The sequence below is a fragment of the Triticum dicoccoides genome, chromosome 5B, assembly GCF_002162155.2.
Source record: "Triticum dicoccoides isolate Atlit2015 ecotype Zavitan chromosome 5B, WEW_v2.0, whole genome shotgun sequence".
Lineage (NCBI taxonomy): Eukaryota > Viridiplantae > Streptophyta > Magnoliopsida > Poales > Poaceae > Triticum > Triticum dicoccoides.
The window spans coordinates 240950467-240964629 of record NC_041389.1 but is presented as its reverse complement, the minus strand read 5'-3'; positions in this window follow the sequence as shown (position 1 = coordinate 240964629).

Sequence of the window (14163 nt, the reverse complement as noted above, 5' to 3'; positions counted from 1 at the left end):
GCGCCCCTGTGAACTTTGCAATGAATGTGGCCATTTAAATCTCCAATGCAAATTGTTTCAAGATCGAATCGTGTCCAAAAATTGTGATGAATTGATTTCCCTTGCGCATCATGCTGAACTTAGTTTGCTTTTGGGGTATGAAGAAATGAAACGTATAACTGAAGGTATTCCAAAATTTAATCTTGATAGATTTCTTGATTTTGATCTAGAGAAGATTTATATGTATTGTGCGGTGAATTGCATTGAAAATCCTTATATTGCCAATTACATAAAGAAAAGAAAGCAAATAGAAGATGAAGAGAATGCTAATGAAAGGGAAGAGACTTCCCAATCTCCTCCTATTATTTCTCATGATGAACCAGGTAACGAGGAGGAGCTTTCTATTCAACCAATCTCATCAATAAGGAGCTCAAAGAGGAAGGTTGAACCCACACATAATGTTAAGAAGAAAAAGAAAAGAAGGAGAAACAAAGGTAGAAAGCTATCCCTCCCAAATGATATTGCTCCTACTACTCATTGTGATGATGATAATTGCTATACTATTGGTGCTATCAATATTTTTAATGATGAGAGTGATTATGCTTATGATATGAAAGAGCCCAAGCTTGGGGAAGCTATGTTTGATGAGGATGAAATATTTGAGAATATATTTGCTGAAATTAATGTTTGTCCCAAGCTTGGGGATGGTATGTTTAATGAAGATGATATTTTTAGCATCCCAAGTTTTGATATGCAAAGTTTTTATGATGATAGCATGCCTCTTACCTATGATGATTATATTGATGAAAGTGGGCTTGGAAGAGTGTAAACTTTAGGAAGTAGTTATACCACTATTTTGGAGGATGTAGAATTTTATTGTGATGAATACGAAAGTGGATTTGGAAGAGTGTCAACTTTATGTAGTGATTACACTATCTTGGGAGAGGTTTCAATCGATTATGATGAGAACGAAGTTGCAACTTATGATGATTATTGTGATGAAACTTATGCTATAAAAAGTAGTGATGATTATATTTATAAAACTTGTCATGATTATGATTACCCTTTTTCTGAACATTACTCTTTTAATATGGAAACAATTTTTAGTGTTCAAGTCTCTTATGATACTCCCGCTATTCCGAATGAGAAGAATTTTGCTAATGTGGATAGTAGTAAAATTTCTATGCAAGTAGATCATGAAAAGAATGCTTTAGGTGCTGGTTATATTGTTGAATTCATTCATGATGCTACTGAAAATTGTTATGAGGGAGGAATATATGCTTGTAGGAATTGCAATAATGTCAAGTTTCCTCTCTATGTGCTTAAAATCTTGAAGCTATGCTTGTTTTGCCTTCCTATGCTTGTTGATTATTGTTCCCATAAGTTGTTTGCTCACAAAATACCTATTCATAGGAAGTGGGTTAGGATTAAATGTGCTAGTCATATGCTTCATGATGCTCCCGTTATGTTTCAATTCTTATCTTTTATGTGAGCATCATTGCCATCATCATGCCTAGCTAGAAAGGCATTAAAGAAAAGCACTTGTTGGGAGACAACCCAATATTTATCCTTACTGTTTTTGTGTGTTCAGATGATTATGCTACTGTAATAATCATATTTTATAGCTTTTGTTTCAATAAAGTGCCAAGTAAGACCTTTAGGATGGCTTACGGTGATAGTTGTGTTGATCCTGCTGAGAATCAGAAATTTTTGCACCCAGTAAATTAGTTTTGTTAATTCACAGAAATGTGCTTCGGACCTGATTCTTTCTTATATGGATTGGTACACAAATTTATTAGGACTTCCTAATTTGGTAGGATTTTTGGTGTTCCAGAAGTATACATTTGATATAGATTACTATAGACTGTTCTGTTTTTGACAGATTCTGTTTTCTATGTGTTGTTTGCTTATTTTGATGCATCTATGGCTAGTATTAAGTGGTATCAACCATAGATAAGTTGGAATACAGTAGATATTACACCAATATGAATTTAGAATGAGTTCATTACAGTACCTAAGTGGTGGTTTTATTTTCTTATACTAACGGAGCTTACAAGTTTTCTATTGAGTTTTGTGTAAGTTTTCAAGTTTTGGGTAAAGATTTGATGGACTATGGAATAAAGAGTGGCAAGGGCCTAAGCTTGTAGATGCCCATGGCACCCCAAGGTAATATTCAAGGACAACCAAGAGCCTAAGCTTGGGGATGCCCCGGATGGCATCCCCTCTTTCATCCTCGTTCATCGGTAACTTTACTTGGAGCTATATTTTTATTCACCACATGATATGTGTTTTGCTTGGAGCGTCATTTTCTTTTGTTAGTATTTGCTTGATGTTATTTAGATTAATGTTTTACATCTTTAGTTTCAATAAAAAAGTCAAGGATAGCCTTTACCATGCTTATTTTGCTAGTATACATGTTGCTGTTTGAAAATAGAAATTTTACCGCTGTTGCAAAAATTCCCTAGAGAAGTCAGAGAATGATATAATGTTGAAACTTTTTGCATAATGAGCTATGATTAATTTACTACTGTGGGAATTTTATTTCATAATTTTTGGAGTTAGGGAAGTATGATGAATCTTGCATTCTTTACAGACTATACTGTTTTGGCAGATTGCTGTTATGTTTGCATATGTTTGCTTGTTTAATGATTCTATTTGAGGATAGGAGTATTAAATATGCAGGGGCATTTACTATGCATGAATAATAATTTTAGTGATTTGTTACAGTAGAAAATGATAAGGTTTTGCATTGGTTTATACTAACCTATCTCACGAGTTCTTGTTGAGTTTGGTGTGGATGAAGCTTTTGATAAAAAAGAGAAACCATGATATGAGAGGAATTAAGGAGACACAAAAGTTCAAGCTTGGGGATGCCCAAGGCACCCCAAGATAATATTTCAAGAAGTCTCAAGCATCTAAGCTTGGGATGCCCCGGTAGGCATCCCACCTTTCTTCTTCAACAACTATCGGTTAGTATCGGTTGAGCTTAAGTTTTTGCTTCTTCACATGAGTTGTGCTATCCTTGCAATGTCATTTTATTTTGTTTTGCTTGCTGTTTGAATACAATACCAAGATCTAAAATTCTTAAATGAGAGAGAGTCTTCATATAGTTACATAATTATTTAGCTACTCTTTGATCTTCACTTATATCTTTTTGGAGTAGTTTGTCATTTACTCGTGTGCTTCACTTATATCCTATGAGTAAATTGTTGAATGAGTTGATTGTCATAAATCTGAAATTATATATGCCTCATTTGCTTATCCCATGGGGAGTAATGACTTCACATCGAAGAAGTAGAGGTTGTAAATTTATTGAAGGTTAGCAAGCATTGTATTGGTCATTTGAACAATTCATGAAAGAATATTGAAGGAAGAGAGATTTCACATATAAATATACTATCCTAGACATCTTTTATAATTGGGAGCACTCATTAAGTATGACATGCTAAAGAGTTGATGTTGGACAAGGAAGACAACGTAATGGGTTATGTTTTCCGACATCTCAGTTAAAGTATATTGTCATGGATCATTCAAACATGTTGAGCTTGCCTTTCCCCCTCATGCTAGCCAAAATTCCTTGCACCAAGTAGAGATACTACTTGTGCTTCCAAATATCCTTAAACCCAGTTTTTCCATGAGAGTCCACCATACCTACCTATGGATTGAGTAAGATCCTTCAAGTAAGTTGTCATCAGTGAAAGCAATAAAAATTGCTCTCTAAATATGTATGATCTTTTGGTGTGAAGAAAATAGCTTTATACGATCTCTTGTTATGGAAGCAATAAAAGCGACGGACTGCATAATAAAGGTCCATATACAAGTGACAATATAAAGTGACGTTCATTCGCATTAAGATTTTGTGCATCCAACCCTAAAAGCGCATGACAACCTCTGCTTCCCTCTACGAAGGGCCTATCTTTTACTTTAGGTCTTTTACTTTATGCAAGAGTCAAGGTGATGTTCAGCTTTCCCTTTTTTATTTTATCCTTTGGCAAGAACTTTGTGTTGGGGTGATCCTGGTATATATATCCAATTGGATGTAAGTTAGCATGAACTATTATTGTTGACATCACCCAAAGGTGAATACGTTGGGAGGCAACACTATAAGCCCCTATCTTTCTTAGTGTCCGATTGAAACTCCATAACCATTAGTATTGCGTGAGTGTTAGAAATTGTAGAAGACTATATGATAGTTGAGTATATGGAGTTTGCTATTCCTGGAAATAAGATGAATTGCAATTGTTTGATGACTGAGAATGAAGTTTGCTAGTTTTCAAGAAAGTTTATGGTCTATGCTTTGACATGAGAATTGCTTGTTACTTTATCGTGAGAGGTTTTATGAGTTCAACTATTGTTATGACATACTATCATGCTAGAAAAGGTGATTGAAATTATCATTGATCAAATTGTGCATCTTCTAGCATTCACACTTCATAAATTATTTCTTTTAGCATTTACCTACTCGAGGACGAGTAGGAATTAAGCTTGGGGATGCTGATACGTCTCCAACGTATGTATAATTTATGAAGCATTCATGCTATTATCCTATCTGTTTTGAATGATTACGGGCCTTATTATACACTTTTATATTACTTTTGGGACTAACCTATTAACCGGAGGCCTAGCCTATATTGTTGTTTTATTGCCTATTTCAGTATTTCGAAGAAAAGGAATATCAAACGGAGTCCAAACGGAATGAAACCTTCGGCATCGTGATTTTTTGGAAGAATATGATCCTGGAGACTTGGAGTTCACGTCAGAAGATCCTCGAGGTAGCCACGAGATAGGAGGGCACCACCCCCCTGTAAGGCACGCCCCCTGTCTCGTGGGCTCCTCGAGCACCTCCCGACCGACTTCTTTCGCCTATATAAGCCTACGTACCCTAAAAACATCGAATATCGAGATAGATCAGAAATTCCGCTGCCGCAAGCCTCTGTAGCCACCAAAAACCTCTTGGGAGCCCGTTCCAGCACCCTGCCGGAGGGGGAATCCATCACCGGTGGCCATCTTCATCATCCCGGCGTTATCCATGACGAGGAGGGAGTAGTTCACCCTCGGGGCTGAGGGTATGTACCAGTAGCTATGTGTTTGATCTCTCTCTCTCTCGTGTTCTCGACTTCACACGATCTTGATGTGTCGCGAGCTTTGCTATTATAGTTGGATATTATGATGTTTCTCCCCCTCTACTCTCTTGTGATGAATTGAGTTTCCCTCTTGAAGTTATCTTATCGGATTGAGTCTTTAATTTGAGAACACTTGATGTATGTCTTGCCGTTTTTATCTGTGGTGACAATGGGATATCATGTGCCACTTGATGTATGTTTTTGGTGACCAACTTGCGGGTTCCGCCCATGAACCTATGCATAGGGGTTGGCACACGTTTTCTTGACTCTCCGGTAGAAACTTTGGGGCACTCTTTGAAGTACTTTGTGTTGGTTGGATGAATCTGAGATTGTGTGATGCATATCGTATAATCATGCCCACGGATACTTGAGGGGACAATGGAGTATCTAGGTGACATTAGGGTTTTGGTTGATTTGTGTCTTAAGGTGTTATTCTAGTACGCACTCTTTAATAGATCGATCCGAAAGAATAACTTTGAGGTGGTTTCGTACCCTACCATAATATCTACGTTTGTTCTCCGCTATTAGTGGCTTTGGAGTGACTCTTTGGTGCATGTTGAAGGATTGTTATATGATCTATCTATGTTATTATTGTTGAGAGAACTTGCACTAGTGAAAGTATGAACCCTAGGCCTTGTTTCCTATCATTGCAATACCATTTACGCTCACTTTTATCATTATTTACCTTGCTGTCTTTATATTTTCAGATTACAAATACCATTATCTACCATCCATATTGCACTTGTATCACCATCTCTTCGCCGAACTAGTGCACCTATACAATTTACCATTGTATTGGGTGTGTCGGGGACACAAGAGACTATTTGCTATTTGGTTGTAGGGTTGCTTGAGAGAGACCATCTTCATCCTACGCCTCCCACGGATTGATAAACCTTAGGTCATCCCCTTGAGGGAAATTTGCTACTGTCCTACAAACCTGTGCACTTGCAGGCCCAACAACGTCTACAAGAAGAAGGTTGTGTAGTAGACATCAACCCTTAAGGTTCGAACATTGGGGCGCGCACAAAGATCTCTCCCTACCGAAACGCGCCCTCACCCTCGCCCCAATCTTTAAGCTAGCATGAAGAACAACACAAGAGACATATGATTTATACAGGTTCGAGCCACCATTGTGGTGTAATACCCTACTCCTGGTGTGGTGTGGTGGATTGCCTCTTGGACTGATGATGAACAGTACAGAGGAAGAACAGCCTCGCGAGGAGAGGTGTTCTTTTGTTTGATGGTGTTCTTGGGGAGGAATCGATCCGCCCTCTCTATGGTGGTGGCTAGCCCTATTTATAGAGGCCCTGGTCCTCTTCCCAAATATTGAGCGGGAAGGGATCCAACAACGGCCATTTTGAAGGGGGGCAGCTAGTACAAGCTATCCTGACTAAAGGTGGTCTTTGGCTGCCAAAGGCACTGGTGGTGACGCCGTCTTGGGCTCCACGGTGACCTCCGTCCTGCCGTCCTGTTGGTCTTGGTCTTGTTGCACCGATAAGGAAACCTTTGCCTGATGCCTCAGTACTCTGCGCCTGCGCTTGCCCCCTTTGCACCAAAGAGGAAACAAGGACACTGCACGGGCTGGCGCCCGCCTGGTCTTGATCATCATGGCTTGCGTCATGGGCACCTCGCGAGGTACCCCTTGCCTTGATCTCTCCGCCTCCTCGTGAGCCTGCCTGGTGAGGCCGCCCCTGAGGAGGCCTTGCGTCGTACGCCCCGCAAGGCTTGGCCCCTCGCAAGGGTCCTGAGTGTTGGTTGATGAAGACGGGCTGTACTAGGCCACTGGTTGAGCCACGCTGCAGGCCGCCAGCAGGCAAGTCTGGGGACCCCTGTTCCCAGAACACCAACAGTAGCCTCCGGCCCAAGGCACGCTCGGACTTGTCTTAGCAGCAAAGCTAAAGGGCAAGTGCGGAGCACCGTGGGCCCCCACAGCCTGCGGCCTTGGTTGCCGCGTGGCGATTGATTGGACATGGGCATCTCCGCTTCCCCATGCTGCCTCGGTAACTGCCCGACTTGACAAGTCCTTGCTACATGCAAAAAGAGTCATCATTACCTGCGATCGTGGAGGTCGACGGTTGGCCTCCCTTGGGCTATAAATACGGAGAGGCAAGAGCCCCCATTGCCCATCTCTTCTTGCCCCGCCTGCTTCTTCTCCCTTGATCCATCTCCATCCTCGACGCCAATGGCACCGATCCGTAGATTCTCAGTCGAAGAGAAGGGGAAGGCTCCCCGGGAGGGACCTGATCCACTCCTGCCAAATAAACGGCCGGTCCCATGTCGCCGCGACGAGGTTGCGAGGCTGGAGATGACGAGGCCTTGGTGTGAGCGGCCACCTCCTGGGTTCCCGCTACCCTGGTACGCCCAGGCCGAGGGCCCAGGAGAAAGGGACGGCAAACGCCGCCGCCCACATCCAGACGTGGTCGACGAGCTGCGGCGACGCGCGCCGTTGCTCCTGGAGTCCACGCCGCGGACTCCTCTCGCGAGCTCGTGCTGCACGCGGCGATGCCTCCAAGCACCTGGATCCGCTTCCCTTCGTTCTTCGCCACTGAGATGCCGCCGAGGGGGCCTCTCGAGCTTTGGATGTAGCACGCCGACTGCGGCGCTCCGGCGACCGGAGCGGAGGTTGAAGTCATCGCCTCGGGCAAGGTCTTCATGACCCGAGGCTGGGGCGAGGTTGCCCGGATCTGCCGAACGAGGGGCTCCCTGCTACCTCTTGAGCACTGCATTGGATTTACCCAAAGAGGAGAGGATGATGCAGTAAAGTAGCGTAAGTATTTCCCTCAACTTTTGAGAACCAAGGTATCAATCTAGTAGGAGACCACGCACAAAACCCTCGTACCTACACAAAACGATAGCTACTCGCAACCAACGCGATTAGGGGTTGTCAATCCCTTCACGGTCACTTACGAGGGTGAGATCTGATAGAGATGATTAATAATATTTTTGGTATTTTTGATAGATAGATGCAAAGTAAAAAGTAAAAGGCAAAGTAAAAGCAAATCAAGTAAATAAAGCGATAGAGATTGATATGATGAGAATAGACCCGGGGGCCATAGGTTTCACTAGTGGCTTCTCTCAAGAGCATAGGTATTCTACGGTGGGTGAACAAATTATTGTTGAGCAATTGACAGAATTGAGCATAGTTATGAGCATATCTAGGCAATGATCATGTATATAGGCATCACGTCCAAGACAATTAGATCGAAATGATTCTGCATCTACTACTATTACTCCACTCATCAACCGCTATCCAGCATGCATCTAGAGTATTAAGTTAAAAACAGAGTAACGCCTTAAGCAAGATGACATGATGTAGAGGGATAAATTCATGCAATATGATAAAAAAACCATCTTGTTATCCTCGATGGCAACAATACAATACGTGCCTTGTTGCCCCTGCTGTCACTGGGAAAGGACACCGCAAGATTGAACCCAAAGCTAAGCACTTCTCCCATTGCAAGAACTACCAATCTAGTTGGCCAAACCAAAAAGGATAATTCGAAGAGACTTGCAAAGATAACTCAATCATACATAAAAGAATTCAGAGAAGATTCAAATATTTTCCATAGATAAGTTGGATTATCAACCCACAATTCATTGGTCTCAACAAACACACCGCAAAAAGAAGATTACATCGGATAGGTCTCCATGAGAGAGGGGGAGAACATTGTATTGAGATCCAAAAAGAGAGAAGAAGCCATCTAGCTACTAGCTGTGGACCCGAAGGTCTGAAGTAAACTACTCACACTTCATCGGAGGGGCTATGGTGTTGATGTAGAAGCCCTCCGTGGTGGATGCCCCCTCCGGCGGAGCTCCGGAATAGGCCCCAAGATGGGATCTCGTGGATATAGAAGGTTGCGGCAGTGGAATTAGGTTTTTGGCTCCTGTTCTGATCGTTCGGGGATACGTAGGTATATGTAGGAGGAAGGAGTACGTCGGTGGAGCAATAGGGGGCCCACGAGGTAGGGGGGCGCGCCCAGGGGGGCGCGCCCTCCACCCTCGTGACCGCCTCTGGCACTTCTTGGAGTAGGGTCCAAGTCTTCTGGATCACGTTCGGTGAGAAAATCACGTTCCCGAAGGTTTCATTCCGTTTGATCGTTTCTTCGAAACACTGAAATAGGCAAAAAAACAGCAATTCTGGGTTGGGCCTCCGGTTAATAGGTTAGTCCCAAAAATAATATAAAAGTGGAAAATAAAGCCCAGTATAGTCCAAAACAGTAGATAAAGTAGCATGGAGCAATCAAAAATTATAGATACGTTGGAGACGTATCAGGCATCCCCAAGCTTAATTCCTGCTCGTCCTCGAGTAGGTAAATGATAAAAAAGAATGTTTGATGTGGAGTGATACTTTGGCATAATTTCAATATAAATCTTCTTAATTGTGATATGAATATTCAGATCCGAAAGATTCAAGACAAAAGTTCATATTGACACAAAAATAATAATACTTCAAGCATACTAATCAAAGCAATCATGTCTTCTCAAAATATCATGGCAAAAGAAAGTTCATCCCTACAAAATCATATAGTTAGGCTATGCTTCATTTTCGTCACATAAAGATGTTCCCAACTTCTATACCCCTGATGACAAGCCAAGCAATTGTTTCATACTCAAATAATCTCAAACTTTTTCAACCTTCACGCAATACATGAGCGCGAGCCATGGATACAGCACTATGGGTGGAATAGAATATGATGATGGGGATTGTGTGGAGAAGACAAAAAAGGAGAAAGTCTCACATTGACGAGGATAATCAACAGGTTATGGAGATGCCCATAAATTGATGTCAACATGAGGAGTAGGGATTGCCATGCAACGGATGCACTAGAGCTATGAATGCTCAACAAAAGAAAACTAGTGGGTGTGCATCCAACTCGCTTGCTCATGAAGACCTAGGGCATTTGAGGAAGCCCATCGTAGGAATATACAAGCCAAGTTCTATAATGAAAAATTCCCACTAGTATAAAAAGACAACTTATGAGACTCACTACATGAGGAACAAGGTGCTACTTTGAAGCACAAGTGTGGAAAAAGAGATAGTAGCATTGCCCCTTTTTTCTCTTTTTTTTCTTTTTTTTGGGCCTTTCCTTTTTTTTCTTTTTTGGCCTTTCTTTTTTTTGGCCTTTTTTTTCTTTTGGCCTTTCTTTTTTTCTTTTGGGCAATGCTCTAACAATCATGATCATCACACTTCTATTGATTACAACATAAGGATTACAACTCGAAACTTAGAACAAGATATGACTCTATATGAATGCCTCCGGCGGTGTACCGGGATGGTGCAATGAATCAAGAGTGACATGTATGAAAAATAATGCATGGTGGCCTTGCCACAAATACGATGTCAACTACATGATCATGCAATGGCAATATGACAAAAGTAATGTATGTCATGAATATGATCATGGAAGTTGCATGGCAATATATCTCGGAATGGCTATGGAAATGCCATAATAGGTAGGTATGGTGGCTGTTTTGAGGAAGATATAAGGAGGTTTATGTGTGATAGAGCGTATCGTATCACGGGGTTTGGATGCACCGGAGAAGTTTGCACCAACTCTCAAGGTGAGAAAGGGCAATGCACGGTACCGAAGAGGCTAGCAAAGGCGGAAAGGTGAGAGTGTGTATAATCCATGGACTCAACATTAGTCAAAGGAACTCATATACTTATTGCAAAAATTTAGAAGCCATCAAAAATTCAAGTACTACGTGCATGCTCCTAGGAGGATAGATTGGTAGGAAAAGACCATCGCTCGTCCCCGACCGCCACTCATAAGGATGCACAAGCCAGGTACACTTCATGTTTCAAATTTGTTACACAACTTTAACCATACGTGCATGCTACGGGACTTGCAAACTTCAACACAAGCATTTCTCAAATTCACAATCACCCAACTGGCATGACTTTGATATTATCACCTCCATATCTCAAAACAATTATCAAGAATGAAACTTATCTTAGTATTCAATTCACTCAAAGGAAAGTTTCACATGTCTTGAACACTAAGTATATTAACATTAGGCAAACTACCATGCTATTAATGACTCTCAAAATAATCTAAGTGAAGCATGAGAGATCAATAGTTTCTTTAAAACAAATCCACCACCGTGATCTAAAAGATCTAAGTGAAGCACTAGAGCAAAAATTATCAAGCTCAAAAGATATAAGTGAAGCACTATGAGCAAAACTATCAAGCTCAAAAGATATAAGTGAAGCACTATGAGTAAAACTATCAAGCTCAAAAGATATAAGTGAAGCACATAGAGTATTCTATCAAATTCCAATTCATGTATGGCTCTCTCAAAAGGTGTGTACAGCAAGGATGATTGTGGTAAACTAACAAGCAAAGACGCAAATAATACAAGACGCTCCAAGCAAAACACATATCATGTGGTGAATAAAAATATAGCTCCAAGTAAATTACCGATGGAAGTGGACGAAAGAGGGGATGCCTTCCGGGGCATCCCCAAGCTTTGAATTTTTGGTGTCCTTGAATTATCTTGGGGGTGCCATTGGTATCCCCAATCTTAGGCTCTTGCCACTCCTTGTTCCATAATCCATCAAAAGAATTCACCCAAAACTTGAAAACTTCACAACACAAAACTCAACAGAAATCTCGTGAGCTCCGTTAGAGAAAGAAAACGAAAGACTACTTCAAGGTACTGTAATGAACTCATTCTTTATTTATATTGGTGTTAAACATACTGTATTCCAATTTCTCTATGGTTTATAAACTATTTTATTAGCCATAGATTCATTAAAATAAGCAAACAACACACGTAAAACAGAATCTGTCAAAAACAGAACAGTCTGTAGCAACCTGTAACTAACGCAAACTTCTGGAACTCTAAAAATTCTACAAAAATATGAAGTCCTGGAAATTTTGTTTATTGAACAGCAAAAAAAAGAATCAACGCAAAATCACGTTCCTGTGATTTAACAAAATTATATTCGTGCGCATAAAGTTTCTGTTTTTCAGCAGAATCAAATCAACTATCATCGTAGGTTATCCTATAGGTTCTACTTGGCACAAACACTAATTAAAAGATAAAAACATATCCAAACAGAGGCTAGATGGATTATTTATTCCTAAACAGAAGCAAAAACAAAAAACACAAAATAAAATTGGGTTGCCTCCCAACAAGCGCTATCGTTTAATGCCCCTAGCTAGGCATAAAAGCAAGGATAGATCTAGGTATTGCCATCTTTGGTAGGCAATTCTTCAATGAGGCATCTACCTCCTTTAGAATTTTCTTTCTTTCTAGTAATTGTCAAATTTTCAGGCAAATGATCAAAAAATTCATTCATAGCAAAAGGTTCCTTAATGATGGTAAAAAGATTGGGATGAACACTTATAGATTTAAGACCCGCAATTTCCTTACTAGATGATTCACCCTTATTATTAGGAACATAAATAAGCTTAGTGTTTTTAGTAGACGAACTTGGAGTGTTTTGTACAGAAGAAAAAGAGGTTCCCAAGTTGGTAATGATACCCTCAAGTTTATCGATTCTTGTGGAATCTAGATTTATTTTCTCATTAACTACGGGTTCTTTTTCTTTAATATTTTTCAAAGTCATTCCTACCTTAGATCCATATTGGGTAATTTGATTGTGGATCTTTTTGTCAAGATTTTCAATTGATTCAATGGTAGCAACATTATTTTCAATAATTTCAAGTCTTTGCATAACATGCTCCAAAGTTAACGTAGTTCCATTAATCAAAAGAGGTGGTGAGCCAAATAAATCAATTAAAGCATTATAAGAATCAAAAGTATGGCTACCCAAGAAATTCCCTCCGGTAATGGTATCAAGGATATATCTATACCAAGGATTAGCACCTGCGTAAAAATTATGAAGAACTGAAGTAGATTGCTTCCTAGTAGATCTATTTTGAGCATTGCAAATTCTATACCAAGCGTCTTTCAGATTTTCTCCCTCCCTTTGCTTAAAATTTAGAACTTCATTCTCGGGAGATAACGGAGAAGATAAGAGGCTAGTCATGATGACAAGCAAACTAACACACGAGCAAATAGAAAGGCAACGGGAAAAAGGCAAACGGGAAAGAGAGGAGGAGATTGGGAAAGAGAGGGCGAATAAAACGGCAAGGGTGAAGTGGGGGAGAGGAAAACGAGAGGCAAATGGCAAATAATGTAATGCGAGAGATAGGGATTGCGATGGGTACTTGGTATAGTTGACTTGCTTGCGTGAGCCTCCCCGGCAACGGGCCAGAAATTATTCTTGCTACCTCTTGAGCACTGCGTTGGATTTCCCCGAAGAGGAGAGGATGATGCAGTAAAGTAGCGTAAGTATTTCCCTCAGATTTTGAGAACCAAGGTATCAATCTAGTAGGAGACCACGCACAAGTCCCTCGTACCTACACAAAACGATAGCTACTCGCAACCAACGCGATTAGGGGTTCTCAATCACCTCACAGTCACTTACGAGGGTGAGATCTGATAGAGATGATAAATAATATTTTTGGTATTTTTGATAGATAGATGCAAAGTAAAAAGTAAAAGGCAAAGTAAAATCAAAGCAAGTAAATAAAGCGATAGAGATTGATATGATGAGAATAGACCCGGGGGCCATAGGTTTCACTAGTGGCTTCTCTCAAGAGCATAGGTATTCTACGGTGGGTGAACAAATTACTGTTGAGCAATTGACAGAATTGAGCATAGTTATGAGCATATCTAGGCAATGATCATGTATATAGGCATCACGTCTAAGACAAGTAGATCGAAACGATTCTGCATCTACTACTATTACTTCACTCATCGACCGCTATCCAGCATGCATCTAGAGTATTAAGTTAAAAACAGAGTAAGGCCTTAAGCAAGATGACATGATGTAGAGGGATAAATTCATGCAATATGATAAAAAAAACATCTTGTTATCCTCGATGGCAACAATACAATACGTGCTTTGCTGCCCCTGCTGTCACTGGGAAAGGACACCGCAAGATTGAACCCAAAGCTAAGCACTTCTCCCATTGCAAGAACTACCAATCTAGTTGGCCAAACCAAAAAGGATAATTCGAAGAGACTTGCAAAGATAACTCAATCA